The sequence below is a fragment of the Taudactylus pleione genome, unplaced genomic scaffold, assembly GCF_031769625.1.
Source record: "Taudactylus pleione unplaced genomic scaffold, aTauple2 ptg000112l, whole genome shotgun sequence".
In the NCBI taxonomy this organism is placed as follows: domain Eukaryota; kingdom Metazoa; phylum Chordata; class Amphibia; order Anura; family Myobatrachidae; genus Taudactylus; species Taudactylus pleione.
This window is the reverse complement of record NW_028284514.1, coordinates 288,177-302,137: the sequence shown is the minus strand read 5'-3', so window position 1 is coordinate 302,137 and position 13,961 is coordinate 288,177. Positions and strand designations below refer to the sequence as shown.

The window sequence follows — 13,961 nt, the reverse complement described above, 5'->3', positions numbered from 1 at the left end:
ATAAATCGCCAATGATTTGTGGGAGCCGGCGCAGATTTAAAGCGGCATTTACAGATGTACCCGCCGTCATCGCTGCCGCTATGAGAGTGCATCGCGGCATGGATAACGCTACTAGCGCACGCCATAGACTTCAATGGGGAGATCGCCGGCCGTGCCTAGTCACAGCCCGGCGAGAGCTGCGCTATGCCGTGATGCGTGACGCTGTGCGCTCGCATTGCTGCAACGATGACGGCAGCTACATCTGTAGTTTATGGGCAAAACAAAGCTGGCTCCCGCAAATGGCGGCCATTACATTCAGCCCTAAGGGATGAACAATCAGAGTATCCGAGGCAGCAGCAAGAGGGTACTGTACCCCAGAATATCAGGGAGGTCACTCTGTGACTATTATATGCCGCAGCGCGTTACAGAGAACATACCAGTCATTGCCATCAGCCCCTGCCCCAGAGGAGCTTACACTCTATTCCTTACCACACGGACGCACACACTAGGGGTCATTTGTTTTCGGCAGAATCCAATATACACAGCCTGTATGATTATGTAGTGTCGGAGGAAACCGGAGCACCCGGAGGAAGAACGCAAACACGGGGAAAACATACAAACTCCACACATATAGTCCCTTGACCAGGAACTGAACTCATGACCCTGGAGCTGTGAGGCAGCAATGCTAACCCCTACGCAGACCGTACTGTCAAGTAAGCACCCAGCAAATAGTCGCTATCAGCCGTGTTCCTAGCGAGTTATCTATAGTGTGACATGAAGAGAGCGCTTACAGGAGGGGATGGTGACAGTATACAGCTCCATATACTCCATATACACAGCTTATTGCTGCCATCTAGTGGCCAAACTCTGAACACTCCCCCCCACAGTAACCCATTGATGTCCTAGGAATAATAAATGGCCAATACCCCGGGTTTCCGAAATCAGTGCAACTATTCCTACACATATCACCTCCCGCATTCCCTTTATACGGCCTTAAACCCCTAAGGAACGCATTTCTCACAGACCAATTTCCATCCTGAGCCAGCACAACCAGGTTACCGTGCATCCGGAAAGTATTCACAGCGCTTCACTTTTTCCACATTTTGCTATGTTACAGCCTCATTCTAAAATGGAATAAATTCATTTTTGTCCACAAAATTCTACACACAATACCCCATAATGACAGTGTCAAAAGTATTTTTGAGATTTTTACAAATTTAATAACAAAAAAAAAAAACACAACCACTAAGAAATCACATGTACGGAAGTATTCACAGCCTTTGCCATGAAGCTCAAAATTGAGCTCAGGTGCATCCTATTTCCATTGATCATCCTTGAGATCTTCCTACAGCTTAATTGGAGTCCACATGTGGTAAATTCAGTTGATTGGACATGATTTTGAAAGGCATACACCTGTCTATATAAGGTCCCACACTTGACAGTGCATGTCAGAGCACAAACCAAGCATGAAGTCCAAGGAATTGTCTGTAGACCTCTGAGACAGGATTGTCTCGAGACACAAATCTGGGGAAGGGTACAGAAAAATATCTGCTGCTTTGTAGGTCCCAATGAGCACAGTGGCCTCCATCATCCGTAAATGGAAGAAGTTCGGAACCCCCAGGACTCTTCCTAGAGTTGGCCGGCCATCTAAACTGAAGGTTCGGGGGAGAAGGGCCCTAGTCAGGGAGGTGACCAAGAACCTAATGGTCACTCTGTGAGAGCTACAGCATTCCTCTGTGGAGAGAGGAGAACCTTCCAGAAGGACAACCATCTCTGCAGCAATCCACCAATCAGGGCTGTATGGTAGAGTGGCCAGACGGAAGCCACTTCTTAGTAAAAAGCACATGGCAGCCCGCCTGGAGTTTGCCAAAATGCACCTGAAGGACTCTCAGACCATGAGAAACAAAAATTGAACTCTTTGGTGTGAATGCCAGGCGTTCTGTTTGGAGGAAACCAGGGACCGCTCATCACCAGGCCAATACCATCCCTACAGTGAAGCATGGTGGTGGCAGCACATGCTGTGGGGATGTTTTTCAGTGGCAGGAACTTAGAGACTAGTCAGGATAGAGGGAAAGATGAATGCAGCAATGTACAGAGACATCCTGGATGAAAACCTGCTCCAGAGCGCTCCTGACCTCAGACTGGGGCGACGGTTCATCTTTCAGCAGGACAACGACCCTAAGCACACAGCCAAGATATCAGAGGAGTGGCTTCAGGACAACTCTGTGAGTGTCCTTCAGTGGCCCAGCCAGAGCCCAGACTTGAATCCGATAGAACATCTCTGAAGAGATCTGAAAATGGCAGTGCACCGACGCTTCCCATCCAAACTGATGGAGCATGAGAGGTGCTGCAAAGAGGAATGGGCGAACCTGCCCAAAGATAGGTGTGCCAAGCTTGTGGCATCATATTCAAAAAGACTTGAGGCTGTAATTGCTGCCAAAGGTGCATCAACAAAGTATTGAGCAAAGGCTGTGACTACTTATGTACATGTGATTTCTGAGTTTTATTTTTTTTTATTCAATTTGCAAAAATCTCAAAGAAAACTTCTTACACGTTGTCATTATGGGGTATTCTGTGTAGGATTTTGAGGACAAAAATGAATTTATTCCATTTTGGAATAAGGCTGTAACATAACAAAATGTGGAAAAAGTGAAGCGCTGTGAATACTTTCCGGATGCACTGTATATCATATCAGTGGTACCCACATAGAGCAGAATAGTAAAGGGATGGCCTCTATATGTCATTGGCAGCTCTATAGGGATCTAGAGCAGGGGTAGCCGACCACGGTCCTCGAGAGCTACTAACAGTTCACATTTTCCAGACCGCCCAGCAGGTACACAGGTGTACTCATTACTTACTGACACATTTCCCAGGTCACCGAGCAGGAGCACAGGTGTATTCATTACTCACTGACACATTTCCCAGGTCACCCAGCAGGTGCACAGGTGTATTCGTTACTCGCTGACACATTTCCCAGGTCATCGAGCAGGAGCACAGGTGTATTCATTACTCACTGACACATTTCCCAGGTCACCCAGCAGGAGCACAGGTGTATTCATTACTCACTGACACATTTCCCAGGTCACCCAGCAGGAGCACAGGTGTATTCATTACTCACTGACACATTTCCCAGGTCACCCAGCAGGAGCACAGGTGTAATCATTACTCACTGACACATTTCCCAGGTCACCCAGCAGGTGCACAGGTGTAATCATTACTCACTGACACATTTCCCAGGTCACCCAGCAGGTGCAGAGGTGTAATCATTACTCACTGACACATTTCCCAGGTCACCCAGCAGGAGCACAGGTGTATTCATTACTCACTGACACATTTCCCAGGTCACCCAGCAGGAGCACAGGTGTATTCATTACTCACTGACACATTTCCCAGGTCACCCAGCAGGAGCATAGGTGTAATCATTACTCACTGACACATTTCCCAGGTCACCCAGCAGGTGCACAGGTGTAGTCATTACTCACTGCCACATTTCCCAGGTCACCCAGCAGGAGCACAGGTGTATTCATTACTCACTGACACATTTCCCAGGTCACCCAGCAGGAGCACAGGTGTATTCATTACTCACTGACACATTTCCCAGGTCACCCAGCAGGAGCATAGGTGTAATCATTACTCACTGACACATTTCCCAGGTCACCCAGCAGGTGCACAGGTGTAGTCATTACTCACTGACACATTTCCCAGGTCACCCAGCAGGAGCACAGGTGTAATCATTACTCACTGACACATTTCCCAGGTCACCCAGCAGGTGCACAGGTGTATTCATTACTCACTGACACATTTCCCAGGTCACCCAGCAGGTGCACAGGTGTAATCATTACTCACTGACACATTTCCCAGGTCACCCAGCAGGAGCACAGGTGTAATCATTACTCACTGACACATTTCCCAGGTCACCCAGCAGGTGCACAGGTGTATTCATTACTCACTGACACATTTCCCAGGTCACCCAGCAGGAGCATAGGTGTAATCATTACTCACTGACACATTTCCCAGGTCACCCAGCAGGTGCACAGGTGTAGTCATTACTCACTGACACATTTCCCAGGTCACCCAGCAGGAGCACAGGTGTATTCATTACTCACTGACACATTTCCCAGGTCACCCAGCAGGAGCACAGGTGTAATCATTACTCACTGACACATTTCCCAGGTCACCCAGCAGGTGCACAGGTGTAATCATTACTCACTGACACATTTCCCAGGTCACCCAGCAGGAGCACAGGTGTAATCATTACTCACTGACACATTTCCCAGGTCACCCAGCAGGAGCACAGGTGTATTCATTACTCACTGACACATTTCCCAGGTCACCCAGCAGGAGCATAGGTGTAATCATTACTCACTGACACATTTCCCAGGTCACCCAGCAGGTGCACAGGTGTAGTCATTACTCACTGACACATTTCCCAGGTCACCCAGCAGGAGCACAGGTGTAGTCATTACTCACTGACACATTTCCCAGGTCACCCAGCAGGTGCACAGGTGTAGTCATTACTCACTGACACATTTCCCAGGTCACCCAGCAGGAGCACAGGTGTATTCATTACTCACTGACACATTTCCCAGGTCACCCAGCAGGAGCACAGGTGTAGTCATTACTCACTGACACATTTCCCAGGTCACCCAGCAGGAGCACAGGTGTATTCATTACTCACTGACACATTTCCCAGGTCACCCGGCAGGAGCACAGGTGTAATCATTACTCACTGACATTTCCCAGGTCACCCAGCAGGAGCACAGGTGTATTCATTACTCACTGACACATTTCCCAGGTCACCGAGCAGGAGCACAGGTGTATTCATTACTCACTGACACATTTCCCAGGTCACCCAGCAGGTGCACAGGTGTACTCATTACTCACTGACACATTTCCCAGGTCACCCAGCAGGAGCACAGGTGTAATCATTACTCACTGACACATTTCCCAGGTCACCCAGCAGGAACACAGGTGTATTCATTACTCACTGACACATTTCCCAGGTCACCCAGCAGGTGCACAGGTGTATTCATTACTCACTGACACATTTCCCAGGTCACCCAGCAGGTGCACAGGTGTAGTCATTACTCACTGATACATTTGAAAAGATCAACAGGTGGAGCTAATTAATTCACTTGCGATTCTGTGAGGAGAGCTGGAAAACCTGCACTGTTGGTAGCTCTGGAGGACCAGGGCTGGTTCCCCCTGTTGTAGAGAAATTGATAATTGATCTATGTATGTGTTGGTGAGAGCAGAACATTTAATGTGGAATCTCTCTGGTCACTATATACAGATCTGTCCTCATACTTCCGTCCTTTTTGTGCCATATGGCGCGAGACACCTGGTAAAACGTTGACGTTCCGCCACGGGTAGCGATTCCCAGACATGTATTTCTGTCTTCATTTAGCGTCTGTGTTGCATCATATGTATCATGTATGTATTGTGCCGCTATAACACCACCTGCTTCGCCTCTTTACCGAGGAGAAGCATGAAGCATTAACGTATGTACATCTCATCGACCGGAGGAGTGGTGACCACAGCTAGAGACCACAGCGCAGCAGTCTAGTGCTGTCTATCACTCCCACCCGGCTCTACTGAGCATGCGCGGGATCTCGCAAGTGTCGTGGGCAGCCCTGGAGCCGGCAGCCACCGCAGCAGGGACAGCGCTGTCCCTGACGTGGGGATAGGACATCACCAGGCTGCAGCTGTCGATAGCGATAGCTGCAGCTGGCGGAACGGTCAGGCAAACTGACCGGTCATACATAGCTCTGCCGATCATAACCGTGCCCCACTTCATAACTCCACCCGGCCACTTTATAACACTATAATGCCTCTCGGCATGTTGGAGGAGAAGGCCTGGCTCACAATCTCCATTCCAGTACATCCTAAAGGTGCTCAATGGGGTTGAGGTCAGTGGTCTGTGTGGGCCAGTCACGTTCTTCCACACCCAACTCATCAAGCCATGTCTTTATAGTCCTTACTCTGTGCACTGGGGCACAGTCATGTTGGAAAAGACAACAGGATTTTCGTACTTACCGATAAATCCCCTTCTCCGATTCCATAGCATAGGGGAAACTGGAGGCTCCATGACAGTGGGGTATAGACGGTGCTAAGTGGGAGCTGGCACTTTAAATTTTAAGAAGTGTGACTAGCTCCTCCCCCTCTATACCCCCCTTCAACCACCAGTCTTAGGAAACTGGAACCGAGGGGAGCCGAGAAAATGCAAAATGGAAGAGGAGGAGGTGGTGAAGCCAGTACACAGAACATAAGAAAAGGTTGAAATAACAGTAAGACAACAAGAGACATCAAACAGTTCTCTAATAGTCATAACATAAAATGACCCCAACCCTGGCAGGAAGGAATAGCGCAGGGTGGGCGTCCAGTGTCCCCTATGGAATCAGAGAAAGGGATTTATCGGTAAGTACCAAAATCTTTCATCCACTAGGGGACACTGGAGGCTTCAGACAGCGGGGACGTCCCAGAGCTCCCATCACGGGCGGGAAAGCACCGAAAACCCTGCAAAACAGACCGGCCATACTGCGCTGCAGAGGCCGCAAACATGTAAAATCTATAAAACATAATAAAGATATGCCGGCCAGACCAAGTAGCCGTTCGGCAAAGAAACTCCATGGAAAACTCAGCGAGCAATCGCCCACGAGGAATCGACTGAGCGAGAGGAATGCTCTGTAATAAAAAAGACAGAGGCTCCCTAGATGCCATATCCGCCTGTCTGAAGGTCAGACAACTCCAGCAGGCCAGCAACTATTTGGAGGCTGCATAGCCAGGACGATAGCATCATACAAAACAAATAGAGTGCCTGCTTTACAAATGGCTGCAGTCCTCTCCACAGAAATACAAAGAGCCCTAATATCTAAGGATCTAGAATCTTGGTGAATCTTGTGAAAGAACCGGTACCACAATCAGTTGTTGATGTGGTAAAGCCGCAACCACCTTTGGAAGAAAGTCCATTGTTGTACGGATATCCGCTCTATCCTTGTGAAAAACCAAGTCAGGAGGACTACAGGATAGAGCTCCTAGATAATTTCCGACACCCTTCTGGCTGAGGCCTGTGCGAGAAGAAGAGTTACCTTCCACGAAAGGGATTTTAAACTCCACTGACTCCAGAGATTCGAACAGAGGAAACTGTAAGAAGGAAAGTACTAGATCCAAGTCCCATGGAGCAGTAGGAGGAACAGAGGGTGGATGAAATCAAATCGCACCTTGTAGAAAAGGCTGTACACGTTCGCGCTTCTTCTGGAAGGAAACCGTCAGAGCTGAAATCTGAACATTGAGAGAACCCAGCCGTGTTGAGAAACTAGCTTGCATGAAAAGCAGAAATCTGGCTAGATTTAATTCTGTAGGGAGAACCACTCTACGTTGACACCCTGAAACATAAATCTTCCAAAAACAGTGGTAATGTTTCGAAGTAACTGCCTTCTGAGCTCTAAGCATAGTAGGGATCACCCTGGATGGGATCCCTTTACATCCTAAGATGGCCCTTTCAACAGCCACGACGTCAAACGTAGCCGCTTTAAGTCTGGATAGACTAAAGGACCCTGTAGTAAGAGATGTTCTCTCATCATCATTGATCAGCAGAACTCGAAGGTTGGAATACCAAGCTCCGCGAGGCCAATCCTGAGCTACCAATAGAACCCTAGCAGTCTCCCTTTTGACACATTGTAGAATCCAAGGGAGAAGAGGAAACGGAGGGAACAGGTAGACCAAATTGGAACTGCCACGGCGTTGACAGTGCGTACCCTGCCACAACCACCGGGTAGAGAGGCAGTTGATCATTTTGTCTCGATGGACCCCACCATTAGACCAGCTGTTGAATAACCTGCGGATGTAGCCCCTGGATGCATCCTGCCGGCTGTGGTAGTCTGCCAACCAATTTTCTACTCCCATTGCGAACTTAGTCGCCCAGGTGTGAATCCGGCTTACTTCTTTCATAGCCGCCTGATTTCTGGTGCTGTCTTTCATGTATGCCATTGTCGTGGCAAAGTCCGACTGGACCTTGACTGCTCGGCCCCGCAACAGGTGATCTGCTGTCTGAATAGTGTAGAACACCGCAATTCCAATATATTTAATCAGCAGACTCGCTTCCTGTGATGTCCAGCGGTCTTGTATCCTTAATTACAGCCCCCCATCCTCTCAGACGCACTTCTGTGGTAAGAAGAGTCCAATCCCACACTTCTAATCTTTTCCCTCCAGTAGGTGTACTAAGTTCAACCTCCAGAGAAGAGATATCCGAGTTCTGGAACTTAACCTTACCCATTGGTGAAGGAAAAGATGGGATTCTGTCCACTGAGAGAGGAGGTGAAGCTGAAACGTCAAGGAGTGAAATCGTCCGTAAGGAAAGGCCTCGAATGCCTTAACCATCTTCCCCAGGAGGCGAATGGAAACATGCACCGAAACTAGAGGACATTGAAAGAGCGTTCTCACCATCTCCTGAATGGAAGTTGCTTTTTGAGGGAGGAACATTCGCTGACATAAGGTGTAGCGTCTACTGGTTGCAGATGAGACTTGGGAAAAATTCAGAATCCACCCATGACGAATGAGACGGCTATGAGTCACTGTGATGTTTTGCAGTAATTGGACCCTGGAATGGGCCTTCTGCAGATTCGTCCAAGTAAGGGATGATAGTGATCCCCTGTAACCGAAGGAGAGTCCTCATCACAGCCATGACCTTTGTGAATACCCTGGGGGCTAAATAATAAGCCGAAGGGTAAAGCCTGACTCTGGAAATGAGAGTTCTGAAATACTAAACTCAGAAACGCCTGCAGAGTCGACTAGATAGGGATTTTTTAAATCTAGAGATATCGTGAAATCGCCGTTCCTAATCCCGCACTCCCCGAGGGAGGGAACTCTATCCTTAGGAATGGATTGAGATTCGTCAAATTCGGAGAAGGTCTGACCGAGCCGTCCGGCTTCGGAACCACGAAGTGACTAGAGTAAAGCTTTCTTCCCCGGTCAGATATCTGGGAACCTTGACCACCACTCTCGTGGCTAGAAGCTAGCGTATAGTTTACTGTAAAACGATATTCCTGTCGTGGCAAACCTGTGGTATATATAAAAAATTAATAAATAAACAAAGATAGAGGAGACTAAAAAGTCAAGCTTGTATCTCGAGTGTTGAGAACCCAGACCCAAGCGTCCGTACCAGATTCTGTCCCTGCTACTCTGAAGACCATCAGATGCACTCCCACTTTGGGGACCCCCAGCATGCACTAGGCTTAGTAGTGTACTTAACCTCATGATGAGTAGCTGTTGTTGCGACTCTGCCCCGACCTCCGGAACCACGGGAAGTTGATGGTCCCGTGAACAACCCAGAGCACTAAAAGGACCAAGGCGAGGGTCCTGAGATAGAACTTCTAGGAGGAGCCGCAATCGGAAAATAAAAGTAGTTACCCCCAGTACCTTGAGAAATCCATTTATCTAGATCCACTGCAAGTAATACACTATCCGCCAATGGAAGTGATTTCACAGCCGTCTCAATTCCACATCCGCCTTCAGCAGTATACTTCAAACTCCAGCCCGGTGTCTTTAACAGACATGGTCTCAGGAACCGGTAACGTCGACAACCACGAAAACCGATGGACTTACTGTAGTGGGATAAGTTTTCCTGCTACATGCATGAAAAAGATAATAACCGCCGGGACATCTGAAATTTGTTTATCCGGATGTTTCCAAGCTAACATCAGAACAAAATCCAGTTTTACTGAAACTGGAAATGCAATCGCTTGTCTTTTATTTCTTTAAAAAGAAATACGGTGGAGCAGGACTAGTGTCCTCCTCCTGTTACTGCAATACCTGGCGTAGTGCAGAAAATAAAGCCTCCACCGCACAGGTTCTGAAACTCGGTCCTCAGGACCCCAAACAGTGCATGTTTTCCAGGTCTCCTCTCAGAATCACTAGTGAAATAATTAGCTCCACCTGGGGGATCTTTTAAAATGTGTCCGTGAGTAATGATTACACCTGTGCTCCTGCTGGGTGACCTGGGAAATGTATCAGTGAGTAATGACTACACCTGTGCACCTGCTGGGTGCCCTGGGAAATGTGTCAGTGAGTAATGAATACACCTGTGCACCTGCTGGGGGACCTGGGAAATGTGTCAGTGAGTAATGACTACACCTGTGCACCTGCTGGGTGCCCTGGGAAATGTGTCAGTGAGTAATGACTACACCTGTGCACCTGCTGGGGGACCTGGGAAATGTGTCAGTGAGTAATGACTACACCTGTGCTCCTGCTGGGTGACCTGGGAAATGTGTCAGTGAGTAATGACTACACCTGTGCACCTGCTGGGGGACCTGGGAAATGTGTCAGTGAGTAATGACTACACCTGTGCACCTGCTGGGTGCCCTGGGAAATGTGTCAGTGAGTAATGAATACACCTGTGCTCCTGCTGGGTGACCTGGGAAATGTATCAGTGAGTAATGACTACACCTGTGCACCTGCTGGGTGACCTGGGAAATGTGTCAGTGAGTAATGATTACACCTGTGCTCCTGCTGGGTGACCTGGGAAATGTATCAGTGAGTAATGACTACACCTGTGCACCTGCTGGGTGACCTGGGAAATGTGTCAGTGAGTAATGATTACACCTGTGCTCCTGCTGGGTGACCTGGGAAATGTGTCAGTGAGTAATGATTACACCTGTGCTTCTGCTGGGTGACCTGGGAAATGTGTCAGTGAGTAATGACTACACCTGTGCTTCTGCTGGGTGACCTGGGAAATGTGTCAGTGAGTAATGACTACACCTGTGCACCTGCTGGGTGACCTGGGAAATGTGTCAGTGAGTAATGAATACACCTGTGCTCCTGCTGGGTGACCTGGGAAATGTGTCAGTGAGTAATGAATACACCTGTGCACCTGCTGGGTAACCTGGGAAATGTGTCAGTGAGTAATGAATACACCTGTGCTCCTGCTGGGTGACCTGGGAAATGTGACCTGTGTGGGGTTCTGAGGACTGAGTTTGAGAACCTCTGCACTATCGCATCAGGTACGGGAAAGAGTCATAGTTTAAGCCATGGTCATTGCTCCTAGAGTCCCTGACATGGAAGCTCCTCCATTTCTCCAAACGTAACTGGACGCCAAGGTAAGATGCGCTTCTCCCATAGGTTATGCTAACGGAATAAGCTCCGTAAGGGCAGTCAGCCAATTGTCCATAGCTCAGTTGCTTTGTTAGTGTAACCTGCACCATCCAAGACGGCGAATCTGCCATCTCTGAAGATTATTGTTCAGGATGCATAAAGCCTACGGCACCTGGTATTCCCAGGGTGTATTCAGGGTGGTGTGGCCGTAGGTTAAATTACAGGGAGAACACACAAACTCCACACAGCCAGAGCTGCAGTGGTTTCAGAACCCCCAGCGCTGCGACGCAGCAATGCCAACCACTACACCATCCATGCTACACAAATGGGCGTTAGATGACTGCCCCTGTGTAAACTATCCTGCACAATATTTACAGGTAAATAATCGTAGAGACGCCTTAGAGCCTCCTGATACATACAGACCCCCCACACACAACAGTAAGGTGTAGTGAGAAAGGTCAAAGTAAGAAGCTGCGATACAGAGAGGCAGGAGGGAGCCACCACACTTGTCTAATAAAACTAAAAAACATGCTCCCCGCCATGTGATCCACCTGCTGGTCAGACGCCATGAGATCCACCCGCTGGTCAGACGCCATGAGATCCACCCGCTGGTCAGACGCCATGTGATCCACCCGCTGGTCAGACGCCATGAGATCCACCCGCTGGTCAGACGCCATGAGATCCACCCGCTGGTCAGACGCCATGAGATCCACCCGCTGGTCAGAGGCCATGAGATCCACCCGCTGGTCAGAGGCCATGAGATCCACCCGCTGGTCAGAGGCCATGAGATCCACCCGCTGGTCAGAGGCCATGAGATCCACCCGCTGGTCAGACGCCATGAGATCCACCCGCTGGTCAGAGAGGGGGAAAACAGCCGCAGACACTTTAATGCTTAAACTGAGGGTGATGTGATTTAGGTGCAGGTTCAACATCCTCTACAACCAGGATGGACATGACCGCCAGCACCAAAGCAGGGATAACAATACTTCATTTAGGCTCCCCCTCGTGTGAAGGAGTCCGATACATGATCCAGTTCTCCCCTAGGCTGACGATCTGTGTTAGACAGCCATACAGACTGAGGAGACAACACAGGGCGTATATTACGCCATCTTGTGTTTCCTACAAACGACATCCACCCAGGGTGGCTGCTGTGGTAATCCCTGCCGGGGTGACTGCTGTGGTAATCCCTGCCAGGGTGACTGCTGTGGTAATCCCTGCCAGGGTGACTGCTGTGGTAATCCCTGCCAGGGTGACTGCTGTGGTAATCCCTGCCAGGGTGACTGCTGTGGTAATCCCTGCCAGGGTGGCTGCTGTGGTAATCCCTGCCAGGGTGGCTGCTGTGGTAATCCCTGCCAGGGTGACTGCTGTGGTAATCCCTGCCAGGGTGACTGCTGTGGTAATCCCTGCTAGGGAAATGACAGACTGTTCTGGTACCTGAGGGAATTCCATGTACTGTGAAACACCCCGGAAGGGAGCGATAGTCTGTGTCACAGGAGTAAATCGCAAGAACTGCGAGATACCCTGAGAGGGAAGGGTAGCATGTTGAGGTAGCCCCAAGTGGGTTTACAACTATGGGGGCCGCCAGGCGATGCGCAATGAAGGCCAGGGTCCTGAGAAATAGACCGCCCAAGGGGGTCCTGTAAGGGGCCCGGCCCCTGATGGCACCTTAGACAGAACCCTTTATGAGTCAAATCCTCCGCACTGACACCTGCAGCACATGACAGGCAGGATAGTATAATGGGTGCAGTATAACGCTCTATCTCCTGGTCAGACATATCTGACCAACCATCATTGTGCAAATATCAAGCAGTGCTATACTGGTCCTCACTGGCGCTAGGATTAGCTGCAGGGACCCATTATCAGCGTATGCAACACACAGTTCCATCTAATATATGGCAACGTGCAGCACGCAACAGTGTGTGACAAACCTCACAAATATTGACAAGTATATAAATGTGAGGTCTCAGAACCACCCTAAGTACAGCTGTATTAGGGCAGATTGTAAAGAAAGGGGATAGATATACACTGACAGAGATAGAGATATATATATATACACAGCAGCGCTCTTTCAATTAAAAAACCCAGAGGAGAGTTGTGTATACACACCCAGCTCCACGGGGGCACAGCCTTAGACTGAGGCCTGTAGGGGGGTACAGAGGGGGAGGAGCTAGTCACACTTCTTGAAATCTAAAGTGCCAGCTCCCACCGTCTATACCCCACTGCCTTTGGCCTCCAGTGTCCTCTTAGTGGATGAAGGAGAAAAGGACCTTCCCCAAACTGTTCCCGCGGTATATAAATCGGAAAGCCGGCTGCCGGAATCCTGACAGCCAGCTTCCCGAATGCTTTATCCCGGTGTGGGATAAATGACCGGCGTCTATATCTAGACGCCTGTCATTTTCCTGATGCCGGTAGACCGGCACCCGGCATCCCGATCGAAGGGATGCCGGACACCGCGAGCGGACAGCCGCGGGGTGGAGGGGGGGGGGGGTTGGGTTAGGTTTAGGGCACCCGGGGGGGGACTTAGGGTTAGGCAGCGGGGAAGGGGGGGGTTAGGGTTAGGCACCCCTAAGGAGGGTTAGGGTTAGGGGGGTTAGGTTAGATTAGTTCATACTTACCTTACCACGATCGGGATTTCCAGCGCTGTCAGGCTTCTGCTGCTGGTTTGTCGGGCTGCCGCTGCTGGGATATCATACCAATTCCATTCCCGCAAAGTTGGGAGCATAGCATTGTCCAAAATGCCTTGGTATGCTGAAGCACTAAGACTGCCCCTCACTGGAGATAAGGGGCCTGGCCCAAACCCTGACACATGTAACTTCAGCCCTCCTCCACCAAACGTCACAGATGGCACAATGCAGTCAGGCAGGTAACGCTCTCCCGGAATCCGCAAAACCCCG

At 49.6% G+C, this 13,961-nt stretch overlaps 1 protein-coding gene across 2 annotated transcripts in view; it reads right to left on the bottom strand.

The window, feature by feature from the left end:
* Nucleotides 1–13,961, bottom strand: part of LOC148525137 (ras-related protein Rab-35-like) — a 191,745-nt gene that overhangs the window by 2,333 nt on the left and 175,451 nt on the right. The gene's annotated exons all lie outside the window — the stretch shown is intronic.